Source organism: Ranitomeya variabilis, chromosome 5, assembly GCF_051348905.1.
Source record: "Ranitomeya variabilis isolate aRanVar5 chromosome 5, aRanVar5.hap1, whole genome shotgun sequence".
Lineage (NCBI taxonomy): Eukaryota > Metazoa > Chordata > Amphibia > Anura > Dendrobatidae > Ranitomeya > Ranitomeya variabilis.
In genome coordinates, this window is record NC_135236.1 from 623262383 (window position 1) to 623285507 (window position 23125).

At 43.7% G+C, this 23125-nt stretch overlaps 1 long non-coding RNA gene across 1 annotated transcript in view; it reads right to left on the reverse strand.

The window, feature by feature from the left end:
- The window catches only part of LOC143773892 (uncharacterized), a 168686-nt gene that overhangs the window by 26705 nt on the left and 118856 nt on the right, over nucleotides 1-23125 (reverse strand). Inside the window, exon 2 of the long non-coding RNA XR_013215433.1 lies at nucleotides 14439-14510. This is a non-coding gene — a long non-coding RNA (uncharacterized LOC143773892). The remainder of the gene's footprint in view (nucleotides 1-14438; nucleotides 14511-23125) is intronic.

Sequence of the window (23125 nt, forward strand, 5' to 3'; positions counted from 1 at the left end):
ATGGTTGCGGGGAGGCAGGACATTTCGCACGGGAGTGCCCCCGGAGAGGGAGGGCCTCGTCACGGCGGCCGTTAAACTAGAGGACTCCGAGCTAAGGGGACGACGCTCGGAGTCAGAATCCCCGCGGATGGGTGGTGAAAGTCCCGAAAATTTGGTTGCCAGCTGCCCCCTGGTTTGGGCAGAGTTTGAAGGGCGGGCTGTACGTTGTCTGGTGGACACCGGATTTCAAGTCACGACGATGCCCGAGGCCTATTTTAGAAAACACTTCCCTGTGTCAGTCAGACCCCAATGGGGCCCCGTAATCCGGTTGCAGGCCGCCAATCAGCTGCCCATCCCAGTGGAAGGGGTCACCTGGATGCAAATATCTTTATGTGGGAAAGACCTGGGCCGCCGGGGGGTTGTGTTGACGCGGGGGGATCCCAGCCCACAACATATCGTGACTTTGGGGATGAATGTATTGAAGGACTTTGGCAGTTTGCTGTTAGGGGAGACCACACAAGAGACACTCAATCAGTGGGGGACCAGTACACCTCAAGGCTCCGTGTTCAGACAGTTAGTGAGGGAAGTCCGTGTGCAAGAGACCTTTCAGGAGGGAGACATACTAGGGAAAGTAATCACCTCCCCGACAGCAGAAGTGACGTTTCCCCCAGGACAGACTGTTATATCCCTGCCCATCCGAGCTCGCATCCCTCTGGAAGGAGTGCAAGTGCATGTTGAGCCCACCTTTACGTCCTCTTTGCCCACAGGACTGCTGGTGGCCCGATCTCTGGCTACTGTTAAAAATGGGGCCGTACCAGTGCGATGTGTGAATGTGGACGAACACGATGTCGTGCTACGGGTCCGAAGTGAGATGGCCAAAGTGTTACGACCGTTAGAAGTGATGCCTCCTCCAGATACTTTACAGTTAAAGGTGGATTCCCCTGATCCCTGGATGGTCAGTGTCCGGTCTACACAGGATCCTGAGCTGATAGCGTTCCGAAAAGGTCAAACTATTCTGGAACATATGCGAGCAGAATTACCGGGTCTGGATCCATCACAAGTCTCGCGAGTGCAGCGGCTCCTTGGACACTATGCTGAAGTGTTTGCGCAACATGAAGATGATTTTGGCTGTACCACGGCCATCGAACATGGAATTCCGACCGGAGATACAGTGCCCATCAGGGAGCGGTACAGACAGATTCCCCCGCAGATGTACCAGGAAGTAAAGACGTTGTTAGGCCAGATGCTACAAAAGGGAGTGATCCGCGAGAGTCAGAGCCCGTGGGCTGCCCCGATCGTGCTGGTGCGGAAAAAGGACGGCACGCTCCGGTTCTGTGTGGACTATCGTAAGCTAAATGCATGCACCGTCCGAGACTCTTATCCACTTCCCCGTATCGAGGAGTCTCTCTCCGTGCTGGGTCGGGCCAAATATTTTTCCACCTTAGACCTAGCCAGCGGATACTGGCAGGTCCCGATGACAGAAGCAGATCGTCCTAAGACAGCGTTCATCCTTCCCATGGGACTATTTGAGTTCAATCGAATGCCGTTTGGGCTGGCCAACGCTCCAGGCACCTTCCAACGATTAATGGAGCGGTGTCTGGGGGATTTGAACTTCGAGGCCACTCTCATTTATCTGGATGACATCATCATCTACGCCCCAACATTCGAGGAACATCTGTGCCGACTGGAACAGGTACTAGACCGGTTGCTGAAATACGGGCTTAAGGTGAAGCCCCAGAAGTGTCACTTGTTCCGGGAACAGATCGAGTACCTGGGGCATGTGGTGTCCGCCGAAGGAGTCCGGCCATCGCAGGAGAAGATTGCTGCAATCCAGGAGTGGCCCACACCGGAGACCGCTAAGGATGTACGGGCGTTCTTGGGCCTCGCTGGGTACTACCGGCGCTTCGTGAAGAATTTTGCTCGCCGTTCTCACAATCTACAAGTCCTGCTGAAAGGAAGCTCCCCCAAGGAACGGGGAAAGAAGATACAATGGCAGGAGTCACAAGAAGCAGCGTTCCGGGACTTGAAGACAGCTCTCATGGAGCCGCCGGTGTTGGCTTATGCGGACTTTTCGCAACCGTTCATCCTACACACCGACGGCAGCTCTCAGGGATTGGGGGCTGTGTTGTCTCAGGTTCAGGATGGGCGGGAGAGAGTGATCGCCTATGCGAGTCGGTCTCTTCATGACTCTGAGTTGAACCCAGACAATTACAGTTCTTTCAAGGTGGAGCTGCTGGCCGTGGTGTGGGCTATGACGGAGCGGTTCGCTGAGTACCTGGCCGGTTCCGAGGTGCTGATACGCACGGATAACAACCCATTGGCACATCTGGAAAATGCAAAATTGGGTGCCCTAGAACAGCGCTGGGTAGCCCGGATGGCCAAGTACAGATACCGTATCCTTTACAAGCGAGGAGCGGAGAATGTTCATGCTGACGCATTATCTCGTCTGCGGAAGAATCCCCCAAGGACTAACCGAGATGAGGAGCTGGAGGGAGAAGAAATCCCCTACGCCATCGGGGGCGCTACTCGGACGGCTGTGAGCCGGGAACAGACCGGGAACGGAACGGCTACAGGGCTGTTGGTTCAGAGTCGGGACGAATGGATACGGCTGCAACAGGAAGACCAGGAACTAGCTCCATTGCGACAGTGGATAACGAATGGTCTATTGCCCGTGAGAAGCCCTGGACAAACTCTCCCGTCAGACCTGAACCTTCTTCTGCGGCAGTGGGAGCGCCTAACTCTTCAGGACGGGCTCTTATGCCACTTAACCATGGCTCAGGCAGATTCCGAGCCGACCTGGCAGATGGTCTTACCAGGGCCCGTGGTGGCCGCAGTTGCTAAAGAAGCTCATGAGTCCGGGGCACACTTCGGAGTGAAGAGGACGTTTAAGTGGCTGCAAACTCGGTTCTATCATCCTCGGCTGCTTGCGGAAGTACAAACTGCCTGTAGACAATGTCGACAATGTGAGCTAACCAAGTCACCGGAGGAAAGGGCGCCTGTGCAGAGCATCACGACGTCTGCCCCTTTTGAAGTATTAATGATAGACTACATTACCATTGGAGCAGCGCATCAAGGCTACGAACACTGCCTCGTTATGGTAGATCATTTTTCAAAATTCGCGGTAGTCACCCCTACCCGTGATCAGACAGCTGAGTCGGCGGCGAGCGCTATCTGTAAGAACTTTATTCAAGTTTACGGCTGTCCGAGGCGAATACATTCGGATCAAGGCGCCTGTTTCTTGGGCAAAGTCATGGAAGAGCTGCATCGCCTCTACGGCATTGATAAGTCACGCACCACACCGTATCATCCCCAGGGAAATGGGGCTTGTGAGCGGTTTAACCGGACTTTGCTTCAAATGCTGCGTGCGCTAGAACAAGATCAGAAGGCCCGCTGGCCGGAGTATGTGTCGGACCTAGTGTGGGTCTACAACAATAGAGTTCATCAAGTCACAGGACGCACCCCGTATGAAGTGGTCTTTGGGCGCCCAGGAAAAGGCATGACAGATCTGGAACTGTCTTCGGAGGAAGAAGGCCCCCGAACAAGGATGGCTTCGTGGGTGCGTGATCATCGGCATCGGCTGCAGACCTTACACCGACTGGTACACACTCGAATTCGGGAAGTGGAGCATCGGAGCACCCCTACAGCAAAACCCCCAGAGTTCCGGCCAGGTGATCGAGTACTCGTTCGAGAGCAAAGACCGCAAAACAAGTTAGACCATCGTTGGGAAAAAACACCCTATCGGGTGCTTCGCCGTATAGACCCGCATGGACCTGTATATGAAGTGCAGTCTGAGGCCCTCGGAAGTACAGGTACTCGCATTCTTCATCGCAACATGCTCCGGTTGTGTCGCTCTGTTGACTCGGACACCCCGGAATCCGCAATCAGGGAAGAGCCACCTACGACTGAATCCCCCAACAACCATTGGTGGGATGAAGAAGATGATGAAGAAGAAGAACGGCGTCAAAATACTCCCCCTATCTCGACTACTACACTACCCCTGACCAGTCACTCTTCCGCTGACGACATTTTCCCAACACCCCCTATACAAGGACCCGAGCCACGACGTTCTGAACGTTCTACTGCCGGTAGACCCCCAACTCGCTACAGTCCTGACTTACACACCAGACAGACCCAAGTGTGGAACAATCCGTCAGGTGGGCGACCTGTCAGTGCGAAGGCCTCGCCCAGGGACTGGCGAGCATACAGGGTGGGGGAATGTAGGGGACAGGGACCTGGTGAGCTGTGCAGACGGGTGGAACCATTGTTGCCGGGAGTCGGGGTTCCGGGGGACGGATTTGAGGGGTGCATGGGAAGCCAGGCTCATGTGACAGGAGGAAGAGTGACGCAGGGAGAGGAGAGGATAAAAAGCAAAACGCGCGAAAGCAGGGGCAGAGAAGCGCGGGAAATCTCTGAGGAGAGGAAACTGCAGCGCAGTTGTTGTGAGTGTGCAGGCCGCAGTGAGACTTGCTGGAAGCAGGGGGAAAACGTGCAACAGACACTGCGGGCAACTACCAGAGCCCCCAAAAAGAGGCGCATTCGTCGTCAGCGACCCCCCAGGCAGAGGGGTAGTGCTGACCAGCTCAGGGACAGTATTACCGCGCTCCCTGAGAGCACCTTGCCAGAGAGTGCTACGGACTCGCATGGTTTCGTCTCAGCTGTGACTGATACTGATTATTCTCCTAATCCTCCTCAAAAAGACTCTTCTCTGGACTGGGAGGCTGTTACCTCGGATCAACGTCCGCCTGCAGGAGGGAACGCAGCACCGCAAAAGACATTCTGGACTCGACTCTACGCCTGGGCCCGTCGCCAGAAGACACCTCCTTCCTCCGCCATCAGGACTACGGCGTTGTCGGAGCCTCACCGTCAGGACTACATCGCTGAACCAGCACTGATAAGTGACCGTTGTTGACTTTATCTTAGTAGGGAGTCACTAGTGAGGCGCTGCCGCGTTCTACGGGTATAGTTCAGGGCGGTCATATAGTAATTAGGATTTACTGCGAGATTGTGTTCTTGTATATAAGTTCCCTGCGTGGAAAAACGTTTGTCATCTTTTTGGTTGGAAGTTAAAAAGAAAGTTAAAAACGCTATTTGCTTTCTGGCTCCTATTTGTCCCTGCATCCTTCTTTACCTGCGGTCCCTACACTTGCATACTGTTTAGTTCATTTGCTTTCTTGTGTATGACCCTGCCTGTTTTCTCGTTCTGTGCTTATTGTCTGTTTCTGGTTCTTACCTTCGGCTTGGCACTCTAACTTCCCTCCTGTCTGCCCCGTTAGTACTGCACTGCTATATTTGGCTCCCCAACCTTTTTGCTACGTGTCGACCACGCTTACGTCACTTCATCGACCTCCCGTATTGACCTCGGCATGTTCAGACTACTCTCGGGCTTTGCCGGTCACCACCGCTACTTGGCGTCTGGCCCCGCTTCTGTCCTCTCCCCCCGGAGGTCACGTGCTTCAGGTCCTGCGCTCCAGCAGGTAAGATCACCACAGCACTCCTTACTCTCTCTGTCCTTCTGTAACACATGCACAGACTCCTGCTGTAAGTCTGCAGCAGGGCTCTAGTCTTGACACACATATTTGCTTTTTTAACCCTTTTCCAGCCACCGTTTTGCTAGGTTTGTGCAATGTGATTTCTCAAAGATTCAAATTCGCCTGAATCCTAAAATTTTGTGAAATTCTTAACTATTTTGATTTATTTGGAATTGATTTTATTTCTGTATTCACTGGTCATCCTGACAAAGGATTTGATGCCATGTGCTACACAACACACATGCATTGAATATACCGTACCATGGAAGTTAGATGCAGCAGCAGCTCTATGTTTGTTATAGCCCATCACCATTTTGCTGGATTGATAGGGAATGGGATTAAAAAAACAAATCTTTCTTGCCTAGACCCTGATCCATCTCTGCTACTACAGCTCATCACCAGTCCTTCGCTCCTGAGCCGATTTCTTCTCCATTCTTTGGTTCAGCTTCTGACAACTTGACCTGCCTCAACCCATATAATTATGTGAAACTACTATGAACATTCTGATATCATGATTAGTGTTGAGCGATACCTTCCGATATTTGAAAGTATCGGTATCAGATTGGATCGGCCGATATCCAAAATATATCGGATATCGCCGATACTGATACCCGATACCAATACAAGTCAATGGGACACAAATATCGGAAGTGATCCTGGATGGTTCCCAGGGTCTGAAGGAGAGGAAACTCTCCTTCAGGCCCTGGGATCCATATTCATGTAAAAAATAAAGAATAAAAATAAAAAATATGGATATACTCACCCTCGGACGAGCCCTGGCTGTCACCGCTGCAACCGGCAGCCTCCGTTCCTAAGAATGCAGAGTGAAGGACCTTCGATGATGTCGCGGCTTGTGATTGGTCGTGTGACCGCTCATGTGACCGCTCATGCGACCAATCACAAGCCACGACGTCATCGCAGGTCCTACACTCACTGCATTCTTAGGAACGGAGGCTGCCGGTTGCACCGCTGAGGTCCAGGGTCTGTCGGAGGGGTGAGTATATCCATATTTTTTATTTTTATTCTTTATTTTTTACATGAATATGGATCCCAGGGCCTGAAGGAGAGTCTCCTCTCCTCCAGACCCTGGGAACCATACGCACCGCACACGCCTGGGAACTTTTAGGAACTTCCGATTCCGATTTCCGATATTACAAAAATATCGGAACTCGGTATCGGAATTCCGATACAACGAATATCGGCTGATACCCGATATTTGCAGTATCGGAATGCTCAACACTAATCATAATGTAAGATCATCCTTGGAAGCAACTGGAGGAAACGGGGGGAGGCAAGTACAGACGAGGGTTTAAGAGCATTTAAATTTTTTTTTAAGTTTCTTTAATCTCTTCCGAGCCCTTCCATTTTATTTATATATATTGTGGTTGCCATGCCTCAGGCTATGATAAAATGATTTTTTTTTTTAAAGAAAATTGGTGTTCATTCGAGTCACATCAAAAAAATGTGATACAAAATGAATTTCCCAGCCTATTTTGAGCAAATCTACCAAATTCAAAATTTGGCAGATTCGCTCACAGCTGAAATTGTGCTTTCATCTATAAAGAAAGTAAAATAACCTTATGAATATATTGGACGGAACAATCTTGGAAAGAATAACGGCTGCACTCACCGATCACTTGCAGGTAACTTTATTGAAATTCAATCTTCACGGCACGGGGGTGTTCATAAAAGACATGTGAGAGCCGAACGACGGCCGTTTCGCACTGACCTAGTGCTTCTACGGGTTCAATGAGTGCACGGAAGTGACGCCTTAAGACAGGTGCAAACACTTACCACCTCCCTCTGCGTCATACCGTCCACCCATGGTGACAGGTAAGCATAAAAACATAAAATCATGACAATAATTTAAAACCAATAATTCAGCAAAACCCTAGCACAAATCCGATATTTATAAACATACTAATTGCTCCCTTCTTTTTATTATTTGTTACATATCCACGATGATACCTTGACTTGTCTGCTTCCGACTATTAACTCCTCCTTACATGGGCGTTCTTAAAATCCGCTACTTTTTTCTCTCCAATGTTCTTTACGATCCTGTATTATATCCCAAATACTAGATCTATCTACATACTTACATCGGACGGGTCACAGCCACTATTGGACTGATCAGGTCTGACTATATGATGAAGCGGACATGACTCGCCCATTTTCACCAGCATACAGATCTGGCATTTACAAGGGGATCATTTGCTGATACCTGACACATAACTTTACGTACTATTCTCCTGGAGCCTGCTCGCAACGGTCTTTTATCATGTACCTGATTCCCTCTCTAGGCCCTGATAGTTATAAAAATATGGATAGGTCTACCTTATCATTGAGTCCTACTGGACCCATAGCTCCCGTGCGTATAATCCAGAATGCCTCTCGTCTTAATAGTACATTATTCCGATCCCCTCCTCTTTTGGGTTGTCTGACTACCTCTATTCCAGCAAATGTCAGGACCCCTGCATTACTATTATGAATCTCATGCACGTGATCTATCAGCCTTGGTGACCCTTTACCTGTGACTATGGATCTACAGTGCTCTCTGATCCTTACGTAGAGGCACCTGATCGTCTTGCCAATATAGTACCGCCGACAGGGACACCAAAGAACATAGACCACATATTTTGTCTTACACGTTATCAGATCCCTGCTCACATGTTTCTCTGGACCAATTTGCAGTACTTTGTCGGTGACGTGTTGCCGACACAATGTACAATGTCCACACCGATAATTACCTCTGGGGACGCTGCTTTCCAACCAGTTATTGGGTTTGTCCTCTCTCACCTGGTTACGTATTATGACGTCCCTAATTCTTTTACTCCTCCTATTAGAGATCAAAGGGCCTCTAGCGGCCACTTCTGCGAGGTCCCTATCACTTTCCAGGAGATGCCAATTACTGCGGATCGCCGTTCTTATCTGTTTGTCCATCGGACCATATTGAAAACAGAACGTAAACTTTTTACCCATAGTTCGTGTATCATCCTCTCTATGGGTCAATTGCCCCTCCATTTTCCTGCACGCCTCCTGCCATATTTGATTAGGGTACCCTCGATGCTTGAATCTCTCTCCTAGCTCACTCGATTGTGTACAGAACCCTCCATGGGTATTATTGGTTCTTCTGGCTCTGACTAACTGTCCGTATGGGAGGCTACGTTTGACATGATACGGGTGATAGCTATCAAAATGTAATAATGCGTTTGTGGCTACCGTTTTTCGATATAATGATGTAGTGATGGCACCTTCTACTATGTCTATGCTGACGTCTAGAAAATCCAGATGGTGCCCCCCGAAAACTGAGGTGAATGCCATGCCCATATCATTATTATTGAGCAATGTGACAAATTGACAAAAACTCTCTTCTGACCCGTCCCATACTATGAACATGTCATCTATATAGCGTAGGAACATTTTGATGTGTTTAGAAAACACGTTCTTAGTAGAGTATACATATACTTCCTCAAAATGCCCCAGATAGAGGTTTGCCAGAGTACAAGCTGCCGGAGTCCCCATGGCAGTACCAACTACCTGACGGTACCAGAGGTCCAAAAAGGTAAATGCATTATGGTTTAAAATAAACCTTAGGCTGTTACAAATAAAGTCCACAACCCCCTTACTCTTATTTGTAGTATTCAAAATCTGCTGCACTGAAATTACCCCCTGCTCCTGTGGAATACGTGTGTATAAACTAGTGACATCAATTGATGCCAGGCAAAAGCCTGGCTGCCACACGAACTGTTGAATCTGTTTCAAAAAGGAACCTGTGTCTTTAACATACGAGGGAATTTGTGTTAATAATGGCCTCAATAGCCAATCCACATATTTGGACAATGGCTCAGTAAGGGATCCCACACCGGAGACTATGGGTCGCCCGGGTGGATCTACCTCTGATTTGTGAATTTTGGGGACATAGTACCAGTGCGGCCTCCTTGGGGACTCCGGCAGCAACCTCTCTGCAGTCTTGGCAGACAATACTCCCATCTCAACCGTATGTCTCAACAATGAACGTAGTTCCGTTTTGTATTTGTGGGTGGGGTCATTCGCCAACCTGACATATGTGGTTGTATCCCCTAACTGCCTTAAAGATTCTTTAATATATCCTTCTTTAGGGATAAGGACTGTTTTGCCCCCCTTATCGGCAGGGCGTATTACTGTATCCTCCCACCCCTTTATTTCTTTGAGTGCATTATGTTCTTCTGGTGTCAGATTTGATGGAGCTTTTGGATAGATCAAGGCTTCTACGTCTCTCAATACATGGGCCTCAAACAGATCTATGATGTTTCCAGGTGATACCGGGGGCATGTATTTCGAAGCTACCCCCCCCATGAATGGTGCCACTGATACTGAAGAATCCGCTAGAATTTGTGGGGGATTCTCTGTAATGCTTAATAACAGTTCTGCCTCCTCGCGAACGTCTGCTAACACTTCAAAGCCAGCACCCGCCATAAAGCCCAATGGTCCTATTACGCATGGGGTTTCTCCCTCTAATCTAGTCTGCGCTTCTGGAGCTTTCAGGAAATGTTTAAAAAGGTGAATCTTACGTATGGATTTGAATAGATCTACCCTAAACTCTGCAAAATCGAAATCATTAGGGATGCAAAAATTAAGGCCCTTGGCCAATAATGATAAGTGCGCAGGATTTAATATATGGTTAGTCAAATTCAACACATGCTGTTCATGGGGTTGTCCTAATGTTTCTGCCTCCACGAAACTTGTTTCCGTTTGCGATCCTGATTGAAGCCTCCTCTTCTGGCCTCCTCGGCGCGTCCGTCTCCGCCTAAAGGGAGACTGATGTCCTGTGCCTCCACCAAACCTTGGCTCTCCAATGAGCTCACTGAGGCTGCTGCTCCTTCACTTTGGCTTGAATCAGACTCAGTTGTAATATAGTCTCTCCTTTGATGAAAAAATCGCTTCCTGGGTCGTCTCCTATTCTGGCCATGACGCTCTGTGTCAGTATATTTTCTCCCTTCAGCTGCCTGCTGTTTTTGCCAGGTAAACACTGTATTTTGGTCAAAGTCTTTTTTGTCTCTCATGAATTTATCTCGCTTCCTTTGTTTCACATCAGCCTGAATAGGAATGAGTTTCGTTTCCATTTTTTTATTCAATTGCGCCCACTGATTTTCCGTCAGTCTTTTCTGTAACTCAATTTTAGTTTTTTCAATGTCGGATTCTATACTCTCATAATTCTGCACATTGGAGGTTAGAACTAATTGTAACAGTTCTTGCGAACATTTGAGCATTATCTGCTCCCATTTAGTACGGAAGTTTGGATCCTGTGAGAAGTGTGATATCTCCTTCCACACTCTCAAGCCTCGTGGTACACGACCACTTTCTGCGTATGAGGCTAATGAATTATTGGTCCAAAACAATTTGACTTCACGTTCGGATAAGTTGAGCAATCTGTACTCTAGGGCTTTAGTGCTTAACGTCTGCACCTCATCGGCTTGCTCACAGTCTTTGAAATACTGATTAACATCCACCCGGCCGGCTTGTAAACCTGTATTCACTGGTGGGGCTTGTGACTCCATCTTGCTTCAGGGTCATCTAAACACGTCCACTCGGGCTCTATGCGCGGTACGGTGTGCTGGGTTAGGAAGACTTTGTATTACGAAATTGTGCAAAAAAAGGTGAAAGCCCGCACTACCTGTAATCACCAATGAAGCTTCCACGTGTGGACTGCCACACCACTCAGTTCCTGATCACGGGTGCAATAGCCGGGAAACAAAACAATACTGGACGGAACAATCTTGGAAAGAATAACGGCTGCACTCACCGATCACTTGCAGGTAACTTTATTGAAATTCAATCTTCACGGCACGGGGGTGTTCATAAAAGACATGTGAGAGCCGAACGACGGCCGTTTCGCACTGACCTAGTGCTTCTACGGGTTCAATGAGTGCACGGAAGTGACGCCTTAAGACAGGTGCAAACACTTACCACCTCCCTCTGCGTCATACCGTCCACCCATGGTGACAGGTAAGCATAAAAACATAAAATCATGACAATAATTTAAAACCAATAATTCAGCAAAACCCTAGCACAAATCCGATATTTATAAACATACTAATTGCTCCATCAAATCTGACACCAGAAGAACATAATGCACTCAAAGAAATAAAGGGGTGGGAGGATACAGTAATACGCCCTGCCGATAAGGGGGGCAAAACAGTCCTTATCCCTAAAGAAGGATATATTAAAGAATCTTTAAGGCAGTTAGGGGATACAACCACATATGTCAGGTTGGCGAATGACCCCACCCACAAATACAAAACGGAACTACGTTCATTGTTGAGACATACGGTTGAGATGGGAGTATTGTCTGCCAAGACTGCAGAGAGGTTGCTGCCGGAGTCCCCAAGGAGGCCGCACTGGTACTATGTCCCCAAAATTCACAAATCAGAGGTAGATCCACCCGGGCGACCCATAGTCTCCGGTGTGGGATCCCTTACTGAGCCATTGTCCAAATATGTGGATTGGCTATTGAGGCCATTATTAACACAAATTCCCTCGTATGTTAAAGACACAGGTTCCTTTTTGAAACAGATTCAACAGTTCGTGTGGCAGCCAGGCTTTTGCCTGGCATCAATTGATGTCACTAGTTTATACACACGTATTCCACAGGAGCAGGGGGTAATTTCAGTGCAGCAGATTTTGAATACTACAAATAAGAGTAAGGGGGTTGTGGACTTTATTTGTAACAGCCTAAGGTTTATTTTAAACCATAATGCATTTACCTTTTTGGACCTCTGGTACCGTCAGGTAGTTGGTACTGCCATGGGGACTCCGGCAGCTTGTACTCTGGCAAACCTCTATCTGGGGCATTTTGAGGAAGTATATGTATACTCTACTAAGAACGTGTTTTCTAAACACATCAAAATGTTCCTACGCTATATAGATGACATGTTCATAGTATGGGACGGGTCAGAAGAGAGTTTTTGTCAATTTGTCACATTGCTCAATAATAATGATATGGGCATGGCATTCACCTCAGTTTTCGGGGGGCACCATCTGGATTTTCTAGACGTCAGCATAGACATAGTAGAAGGTGCCATCACTACATCATTATATCGAAAAACGGTAGCCACAAACGCATTATTACATTTTGATAGCTATCACCCGTATCATGTCAAACGTAGCCTCCCATACGGACAGTTAGTCAGAGCCAGAAGAACCAATAATACCCATGGAGGGTTCTGTACACAATCGAGTGAGCTAGGAGAGAGATTCAAGCATCGAGGGTACCCTAATCAAATATGGCAGGAGGCGTGCAGGAAAATGGAGGGGCAATTGACCCATAGAGAGGATGATACACGAACTATGGGTAAAAAGTTTACGTTCTGTTTTCAATATGGTCCGATGGACAAACAGATAAGAACGGCGATCCGCAGTAATTGGCATCTCCTGGAAAGTGATAGGGACCTCGCAGAAGTGGCCGCTAGAGGCCCTTTGATCTCTAATAGGAGGAGTAAAAGAATTAGGGACGTCATAATACGTAACCAGGTGAGAGAGGACAAACCCAATAACTGGTTGGAAAGCAGCGTCCCCAGAGGTAATTATCGGTGTGGACATTGTACATTGTGTCGGCAACACGTCACCGACAAAGTACTGCAAATTGGTCCAGAGAAACATGTGAGCAGGGATCTGATAACGTGTAAGACAAAATATGTGGTCTATGTTCTTTGGTGTCCCTGTCGGCGGTACTATATTGGCAAGACGATCAGGTGCCTCTACGTAAGGATCAGAGAGCACTGTAGATCCATAGTCACAGGTAAAGGGTCACCAAGGCTGATAGATCACGTGCATGAGATTCATAATAGTAATGCAGGGGTCCTGACATTTGCTGGAATAGAGGTAGTCAGACAACCCAAAAGAGGAGGGGATCGGAATAATGTACTATTAAGACGAGAGGCATTCTGGATTATACGCACGGGAGCTATGGGTCCAGTAGGACTCAATGATAAGGTAGACCTATCCATATTTTTATAACTATCAGGGCCTAGAGAGGGAATCAGGTACATGATAAAAGACCGTTGCGAGCAGGCTCCAGGAGAATAGTACGTAAAGTTATGTGTCAGGTATCAGCAAATGATCCCCTTGTAAATGCCAGATCTGTATGCTGGTGAAAATGGGCGAGTCATGTCCGCTTCATCATATAGTCAGACCTGATCAGTCCAATAGTGGCTGTGACCCGTCCGATGTAAGTATGTAGATAGATCTAGTATTTGGGATATAATACAGGATCGTAAAGAACATTGGAGAGAAAAAAGTAGCGGATTTTAAGAACGCCCATGTAAGGAGGAGTTAATAGTCGGAAGCAGACAAGTCAAGGTATCATCGTGGATATGTAACAAATAATAAAAAGAAGGGAGCAATTAGTATGTTTATAAATATCGGATTTGTGCTAGGGTTTTGCTGAATTATTGGTTTTAAATTATTGTCATGATTTTATGTTTTTATGCTTACCTGTCACCATGGGTGGACGGTATGACGCAGAGGGAGGTGGTAAGTGTTTGCACCTGTCTTAAGGCGTCACTTCCGTGCACTCATTGAACCCGTAGAAGCACTAGGTCAGTGCGAAACGGCCGTCGTTCGGCTCTCACATGTCTTTTATGAACACCCCCGTGCCGTGAAGATTGAATTTCAATAAAGTTACCTGCAAGTGATCGGTGAGTGCAGCCGTTATTCTTTCCAAGATTGTTCCGTCCAGTATTGTTTTGTTTCCCGGCTATTGCACCCGTGATCAGGAACTGAGTGGTGTGGCAGTCCACACGTGGAAGCTTCATTGGTGATTACAGGTAGTGCGGGCTTTCACCTTTTTTTGCACAATTATGAATATATTGCATGACAGTTACAGCTCATATTATAGTTCCAAGATCGTCCAGAGTACATTCTCTTTTCAATAACCTTTAGCTCAAAGTTTACCATTATCCCTTGCTGGCTCGATGTTCCGTTCACTGGAGATTTGTATTCTGGTAAAGATGGCATAAAAGTAGCCTGGCATAATGGAAACAAAATGACCTCATTCACTTTATTGTAAAAAGAAGTCCACTATGCAAAACAAGATAATTTATATTATGCTAATTTTATGTTTTATTTTTCCTCCTAGTAATGTTTCCTTTTTTTTTCAAACCCCAGTAAATGTGGACACAATAATCCTAGTAACTGCTGCTTTAATATGTCCTGTAATATTGTATTATTTCATTGGATTAGAAGAAGTCAATATTAATATGTTTCGTTAAGTGAATATATGCTGAAGTCTCAGTTTTGAAAAGAACCTTATAATCTTTCAGAACCCTGCTGCTTTTTTCTAAATAAATCATCATGTAAATGACAGTGATTTTTACCGCATCGGACCCTTGTATTCCACAGAGTAGTATAATGGCTTCTGAATACAGTAAGATGGAAATCTATCCACACATATAACACTCTGCATTACGACTACGAGTCTGCAGCCTACGGAGAGAAGGCATTATGTGTGGGAAAAGAGCGGCAGATGTTCGCCCTCTCTGTACTTTATGCACATAGTGTAGGCAATATCAGCATCATAAAAGCAGTTATCTTGGGTGCATCAGCAAATTACCAGACATGATTAGTACCCTTTTGATCCCTTTCAGCTGTGCTAAGGGCTCCCACTGTTTTAACAACAACTCAGCTTTAAATAAATGCAATGTCGAGAGGGAGAAACTGCACATTTTTTTCAACATAAAATAGACTGCAATAATTGTATCCATCCTATCAATTAAAGTCCCACTCTGGGTTTTCTTCTTTATTTCACCAACCGGAGTGGTGTCAGTAATGTGTAATTCCTGTGCATCATAAAATACTTACCGGTTGTCATCTTCTACTGGTTCTGATTTAGGATCTGGTCCCTCTTGTGACCACAGCAGTGATAGGCCAGAAGTCATTGCTAATGATCACTGTAGCATTAGGCTGGAGACCCACGAGCATCAAAAAAATTGGTCTCATTCTCATCCAGTAGAGTGGTGCGAGTGAAATCCATATGGTATTCCATTTGTAATGCATGTTCAAGGCGAGAATGTGATTACTTCCGATCACGCTATCCATCTCACGTCTGTATGTTATCCTATGCCATTAGTATGCCTTATGGTTTTGAATATGTGTTTTCACTTAAATCAAGTATTAGGGCCTGATAAGTTTTAAATCTATAAAAAGCCACTTTACTAGGCCTCACATTGAGAGCCCTTCCATAATTTTGGTAGAGTATCTCCAACACTATTTTCAGTATTTCTGGTTTCCTTGCCACAGTCTGTTATGATGTTTTGCCATTTCACCCTGAACACAACTGAACGTGTTCTACTACACTGGGTGCTGTCTCAACAGTTTGGGCAATGGTACCCATAAACAGTGGATCCAAGAAGGCAGGGCAGAATGTGGGTTTATCCACTAATCTCACAATGAACCACAAAAGGACGCTTCCAGCTTTTGTATGTTGAGCTACGCCGACATCTTGACAAATTCTTTGCATATTGTCGCACAACCAAAAATCCCAACATTTGACCATAAGTAAGAGGAGCAACAATCCGGGCTTACGTATAAGAATGCAAACATATGGAGATATGTTTCCCATGAAGAGAATCGCTTCATCACCCACTGACATAAATGTTGATTGCTTTCCTATCTCTGTATCCTCATTGTGTGTTGTTTTGGGGAGTATTTATTTGACAATGTGTCTATATCTGTTTTTTTCTCAATACCGTACTACGTATTCATTATTTTATTGTGCTGTTTGCAATCCTTCATTGGAGGCATGCTTTATGCTTACATCATGAAACAATGTGGCATCTGTGTGTTAGTGCAAGACCAAACTCCAAAAGTAACCTATGGTTATAACTCACCGTCACCACCAAAAAAATTTTAAGCAAATCCCATTGTAAAACATTACCTGTATTACTGATGTTATTGTTGCATGAAGTAGCTTACTTTTTTGCGATAGACTGTACAATGTTGTTTTTTTATTCTTTTTGAAATTATTAAAAAATGACAAATCTACAGTGGCATGTAAAACTCTGGGCACCTCTAGTCAAAATGACTGTTTTTGTGAACAATTAAGCAATTTGAAGATAAAATGATCTCTAAAAAGCCTAAAGTTAAAGATGACACAATTTATTTGTATATTAGGCAAAAATATATATATTCATATTTTACATTTTCAAAATTGTAAACAGGAAACTGGAACAAAGCAAAAGTTTGACCACACTGCACGGTTAGTACCTAGTAGCACCCCCTTTTGAATGTATCAGAGCTTGTAAACACTTTTTGTAGCTGGCCAACAGTCTTTCAACTTTTGTTTGAGGGATTTTCGTTCTTCCTGATCTGTGAGATTTCTGGGTCATCTTGCATGCACTACTAATTTGAAGTCAAGCCACAGATTTTCAATGATGTTCAGATCAGTGGACAGGACTGTGAGGGCCATTGTAAAACCTTCAGCTTGTGCCTTTTGAGGTAGTCTATTGTGGATTTTGATGTGTGTTTAGGATCATTATCCATCCATTTCAACATTTTTGCTGCCTCCTGGACCTCCTTGTAGGGTCTGAATCCCATTATACTCGTTACTCAAAATGATCATCCGAGCATTAGGAATTGCTCGGTTCGAGTAACGAGCATCAAAGCTTTTTAGTGCTCGCTTTTCTGTCTTAAAAATAAATTAAATGCAAACTAATAACTGGAAAAAATATACAAAATAAATGAATAAAAGATAGCAAAGTAATAGAATAAAATATGATTGTGGCTTAGAGGTTAGTGATGAGGTCTTGGATCAGAACAACACATGCAGGACATATAAGGATCAGGTTTGGATCCAAAACCATATCAATAAGGAATTTTGATTGTGAGACTTTCTATGAACTGTGAGTGGTGACAATGTGTGTGAAGAGCCACATGCTAATTTATTGGTACTTTATGAGTAACATTAATAAATACCTCTAATACTGTAGTGTTAAATGGTGTGGTGAAATCAGCAACATTATACATTGATATCTAGCATTACCTAAGGCACAATCAGTTCCATTAAGGAAGAAATGAGTATATGTGTGACATATTCTATAAATTCCCATGCAAATATTTCGACAAACAGAGACTGCTTCAGGGCTTATTGCACACTTAATAGTCCCAACCTTGGTTTTCAATCTCAAATCGATCACAATGATGAAGGAGCGGAAGGTCTGTTGTCTCCCATTAATACAGTCCTAAGTGACTTATAGCACTAGCCGACGGCAACACATCTTACACATCTGTTGTGTCTTCCTTGATTGACTGACGTGTCGGTTTCATGTTAGCATAGTGAGAAAAATATTTTACTCATTTACAGTCCTCCTATTGATTATTTGTAGCTCTGAAAAGAATCTGATTTTAGGACAAAATAATATTAAATAAATAATTAAGTGCTAATATACACTTGGAGGCTTTTGGAAGGGGACATACAATACAGACCAAAAGTTTGGACACACCTTCTCATTTAAAGATTTTTCTGTATTTATATGACTATAAAAATTGTAGATTCACACCGAAGGCATCAAAACTATGAATTAACACATGTGGAATTATATACTTAACTTAACTTATTTAACCTGACAGGGTACACCTGTGAATTGAAAACCATTCCCGGTGACTACCTCTTGAAGCTCATCAAGAGAATGCCAAGAGTGTGCAAAGCAGTCATCAAAGCAAAAGGTAGCTACTTTGAAAAACCTAGTATATAAGACATATTTCAGTTGTTTCACACTTTTTTGTTAAGTATATAATTCCACATGTGTTAATTCATAGTTTTGATGCCTTCAGTGTGAATGTACAATTTTCATAGTCATGAAAATACAGAAAAATCTTTAAATGAGAAGGTGTGTCCAAACTTTTGGTCTGTACTGTATATTTTTCAATAGAAAAAGGAAAACCTGTTGTATGAGGCAACACAATGCTGGTCCTGATGTTAAAGAGGTTGTCCACTACTAGGACTTCTTGATCTAAATGGTTGGCCCTGATAACATAAAAAAAGCTTGTACTCACCTCCCTTAATGGCGCTGTTCCAGCATTATCGGCACTCTCGGTCCCGGGGCTCTTGTGCAGTTGTATCATACGTGGTCCCCGCCGCCCAATCAGTGCTGGCGTCAGTTTCCCTTTGGATGGATCGCAGGTGAACCTCCGCAGATAGATGTAATTCAACAACAATTTCTTACTTGCAGGTGGACAAATACAAATCATGGTTTTCAATGTGCAACCCCTTCTTTGGGTCAAATGTGCAAACTGATAGCAAAAGTATAGAGTTTAAGGTTGTACTTATACATTAAGAAAGCCACTATCCTAAAGGCAAAGGTCAATAGTAAAAACAATAAGCAAAAAGCCCCATGTTTAACATTTAGGCCTTAAATGTAAAAATGGCAGAATCGAGTGTTACAAACTGGAAAGACTGAAAGGACATATGTCAGTATATTTAGCTCATTGTCGTGTCTACTGTTACTTTAAATTGGAGACATCGAGGAGAAACAGCTAAGATTGAAGTGAGATTGTTTGTTAACCAACAGAGTTACAGAAGTATGGTGGGATAGGTGGAGGATCTGGACCAATCAGCACACATAGGTATGGCTGTAGGGATACAATATGAGCTATATTGCAATGTTTTGAGATGTCACTGATGAGGAACACAAAGAAGATAAAGAAGACAGGGGTCATGATGTAGAGCGGAGAATGGACAATTAAATGGAATAAAAAAGTAACATAAATCTGTAGACTCAATGCTAATAAACTGTAACTGTATAAGAAGAAGGAACAGACATACAAGAAATAGATTCTGACATGGAGAAAATATTTTCAAAATTATTATTTAATGTAGAGATAATGTGAGGACATATAAAAAATTATTTGGGTGATCATATGCAAGCTTAGAGGGAATCTGTCAGTAGGGTCGATCCTCTGAAGCCATTTATGTGGGCATCTGGGTCACAGAAACTTGAATAAAATGATACCTTGATATCAGCGATCTGATGTGTTATTAAGAAAAACATGGATTTCTAAAAAAAAAAATGTAAATGAGCTGTTAAGATCTCTGGGCTGGACACTGATCTACAGATGAATCTGCCTCCAGAGATTATTTTAAATGAAATGGGACCGGACTTCTGGCAGCACAAGTTTTAACCCACTCATCTTCAGTCTCACAAGTTCCTCCACATTGTGGATCTGCAGCAGTCTTTATTCCAAGCTTATACATGTGTTGTGATGTCACAAAACCTTCAGGTGAGCAAAACTTTTTTTTTGTCTCCCTGCTCCCACTCAGGTAAAACCCTGTACGCTTATAGTCTTTCCAAATTCTCCTGGTTATAAGTAGATCAGATGAGTAGACTGTCAGCCATTACATGTCTCACACTGGTAAAACCTCATTCAGTTTGGAATCTGGAGGCAGATTCTCAGGGAGATCAGTGTCCGGCCCATAGCCTAGAATAGCTCATTTGCATATTAATACAAATGTAGATTAGTCTGAAATAAACATCAAATCAGAAAAAAAGGTATAATTTTATTAAACTTTCTATGACCTGCATTCCAATATAGGTCGGATTGTTCCCATTGACAAATTCCCCTTAAAAAAATGCCTCTATACTTCGACTAGAAATGCACAAATGAATGTGTAATAATTCCTCCATGATACTTTTCAGTAAAAACCATCACAGACCAGGTGAAAAGAACTTTACATATGTTATTTCCATCCCATGTATTTTCATCGGATTTGGGACAATATAATTCATTTAATAAATCCCGAACACCACCATTGTTTCAGTTACTCAAACCTATTAGTAGGTTAAATCTATTTAGTGGCTGACATTGAAAACACTTTCAGTAATAATGTCGATCATGTATAGGCATGACAGAAAAAAGACTGGCACATCCAAACTAGTGTGAATAGGTGCATACCAGGAGCAGCTACCTCCATACATAAATATACAAAAACGGTTGCACTCTATCGTGCCAAAGCATGTCTAATATGAAAAACATGAAATATGAATAGCAAAATGGCTTTTGAACATTAGGAAAATATTTAAGAGACGCTTTGCACAGAATTTGATATAATCAAATAGTGTGAGCCCTAGTTTGGATGTGCCAGTCTTTTTTCTGTCATTTCTATGTTAGCTGACTGACTGAGCACTCCTCTCTTCACCATGTGGTTTTTAATTGCATCTCATCACACTTGGTCCCGGCCAACCCATATGTAGGCTTTGCTGAACAGAGGTGTCCACATTCACCCAGGCATACAGACATTGGCCTTCGATAAGTGTTTATATTTGGACAGGGAGGTCAGGGACCCATCAGTTTTATGAGACCACCTTGATGATGGTTGATGGGCTCACACTATTTGATTATATCAAATTCTGTGCAAAGCGTCTCTTAAATAATTTCCTAATGTTCAAAAGCCATTTTGCTATTCATATTTCATGTTTTTCATATTAGACATGCTTTGGCACGATAGAGTGCAACCTTTTTTGTATATATTGATCATGTATAGGCATCACAAGTATAAGGTTTGAACATATGTTTAAAGCTATGGAATAGTTTGGGTTTTTTTGGCACTGAACCGATATCATGCAATACAATGTGCACTTTGCATTGGAAGAGAATAAGAGTATCACTATATTTTTGGGGATAAATAATATATTATCCAATGAATAAATTATTTCTAAATAGAACAGCATGAAGCATGATTTTTATTATATTGTCACATAAAATAAAATAATTAATAAGAGTTTCAGGCCAAAAGTAAAATGGTGATAGGAGGGAGTTTTCTAGGCATGCTCTGTGATCTGTGCAGAGGTCACTGTGTGGAGAGTAAGTAGGAAAAAGGATTGCGACTATCACCTATGGTAAATGGTGAATACTGTGCTGCATGCAGGTGTTAGTTATCATTTAACTGTAATAATAATAATGAGATGTCGGCTTAGAGGTTACAGTACAGATAATATCAAATTAAATTTAGGATTAGTGGACAAAGTAAAAGTTGCAAGATTTCAGTTTTTTTATATACAGATAGTGATGTGGAAAAAAAAATTACCGATTTTTTAAATGAATGTGTAACAAATAAACTTGATGTACTCAATAGTTCATGTTCTGGTGAAACATTCCTTTGCTTACAAATGAATGAACTAAGTGTTCTTTTTCTAACACCTCGTGAGTTTTGACAATGGATTACAAGTACAAATGTTGGTAAAACTGCAGAAGCTGACACAAGTTTCATCTTGTTAACACATTGACTGTGATGTGAAACCTAGAAATCACTGTGATAATTAGATAACGGGAATGAGACCTGGCATGGCATTGAAGAGTTAGCAGCGCGAATGTCAGGAAAGCGTTTATCCATTTCTCTTTACTCGGCATTCTCTGTCCAAATGAATTAGTTTTGGTGACAGAAAGTCATATCTCTCCTTCTTGGACTATTATGCACACCATGTTACTCAGGAACTGATTTGTGAAATATCCTGCAGATTAGTATTACAAAGCGCTTGTGATTAGCGCTGCCTGCAGAATATTGTCGTATGCCCAGTATGCTCTTCCCATTATCAATCACTGTCACATATGGATATGGCTGAAAGAAGTTGTGACTGCTTTAGAATAGATTCCTGCACATAGACAATGCAGATGTCACATGGAAGAGTGCACCATAGTTCCAGCCATTGACCAGTAGATGATTATTTCTGACAAGTAGGAATGAGGTTAAAGAACTTATATTTAATCCTTGACTATAACAGCTGCAGTTTATTACTGGCATGCTGACAGTGAATAATACCAAACTATGTCATGTAAAATATTTCCAGTAGGGAAACATAAAGCTATATACTTTAATTGGCACAGGTGACGGAATTATCCTGCGCTGCTGGATAAATGGCATCCTACGATGAAGAATGAATAGTTTGGCTTATTCTCAACGTGTTTCACAGTCACTTCGACTCCATCAGGACAACCACAAACTTTAGGAACCAGCCATATCTGAAGCATGCAAAACCCAAGAACTTAAAGCTTCAATGCTCCAAAACCAGATCGACTTCTTGCATCATACCATGCCATTAATAATAATAATAATAATAATAATAATAATAATCTTTATTTATATAGCGCCAACATATTCCGCAGCGCTTTACAGTTTAACAGTTTCAAACACAACAGTCATAGGTAACAACGTTAACAATACAGTAATAAAGCAAAAATAAGACAAAATAAGACGACCCTGCTCGTGAGAGCTTACAATCTACAATGAGGTGGGGAGATACAAAGCATAGTGTGTATTTACAATGATGTATTTACAATGAGGGTCCAGCCATCTTTCCGGGGGTGGGGGTAGATGGAAGTAGTGAATGGGTTACACACTCACAAAAACATAAAATGAGTTTGATTAGGGAACGTGATAGGCCGCTCTGAACAAATGTGTTTTGAGCGAGTGCCTAAAGCTATGCAAGTTGTTGATGGTCCTAATGTCTTGGGGTAGAGCATTCCAGAGGATTGGCGCAGCACGGGAGAAGTCTTGGAGTCGGGAGTGGGAGGTACGGATTAGTGCAGAGGTTAGTCGAAAGTCATTTGCAGAGCGCAGAGGTCGGTTAGGCCGATAGACAGAAATGAGG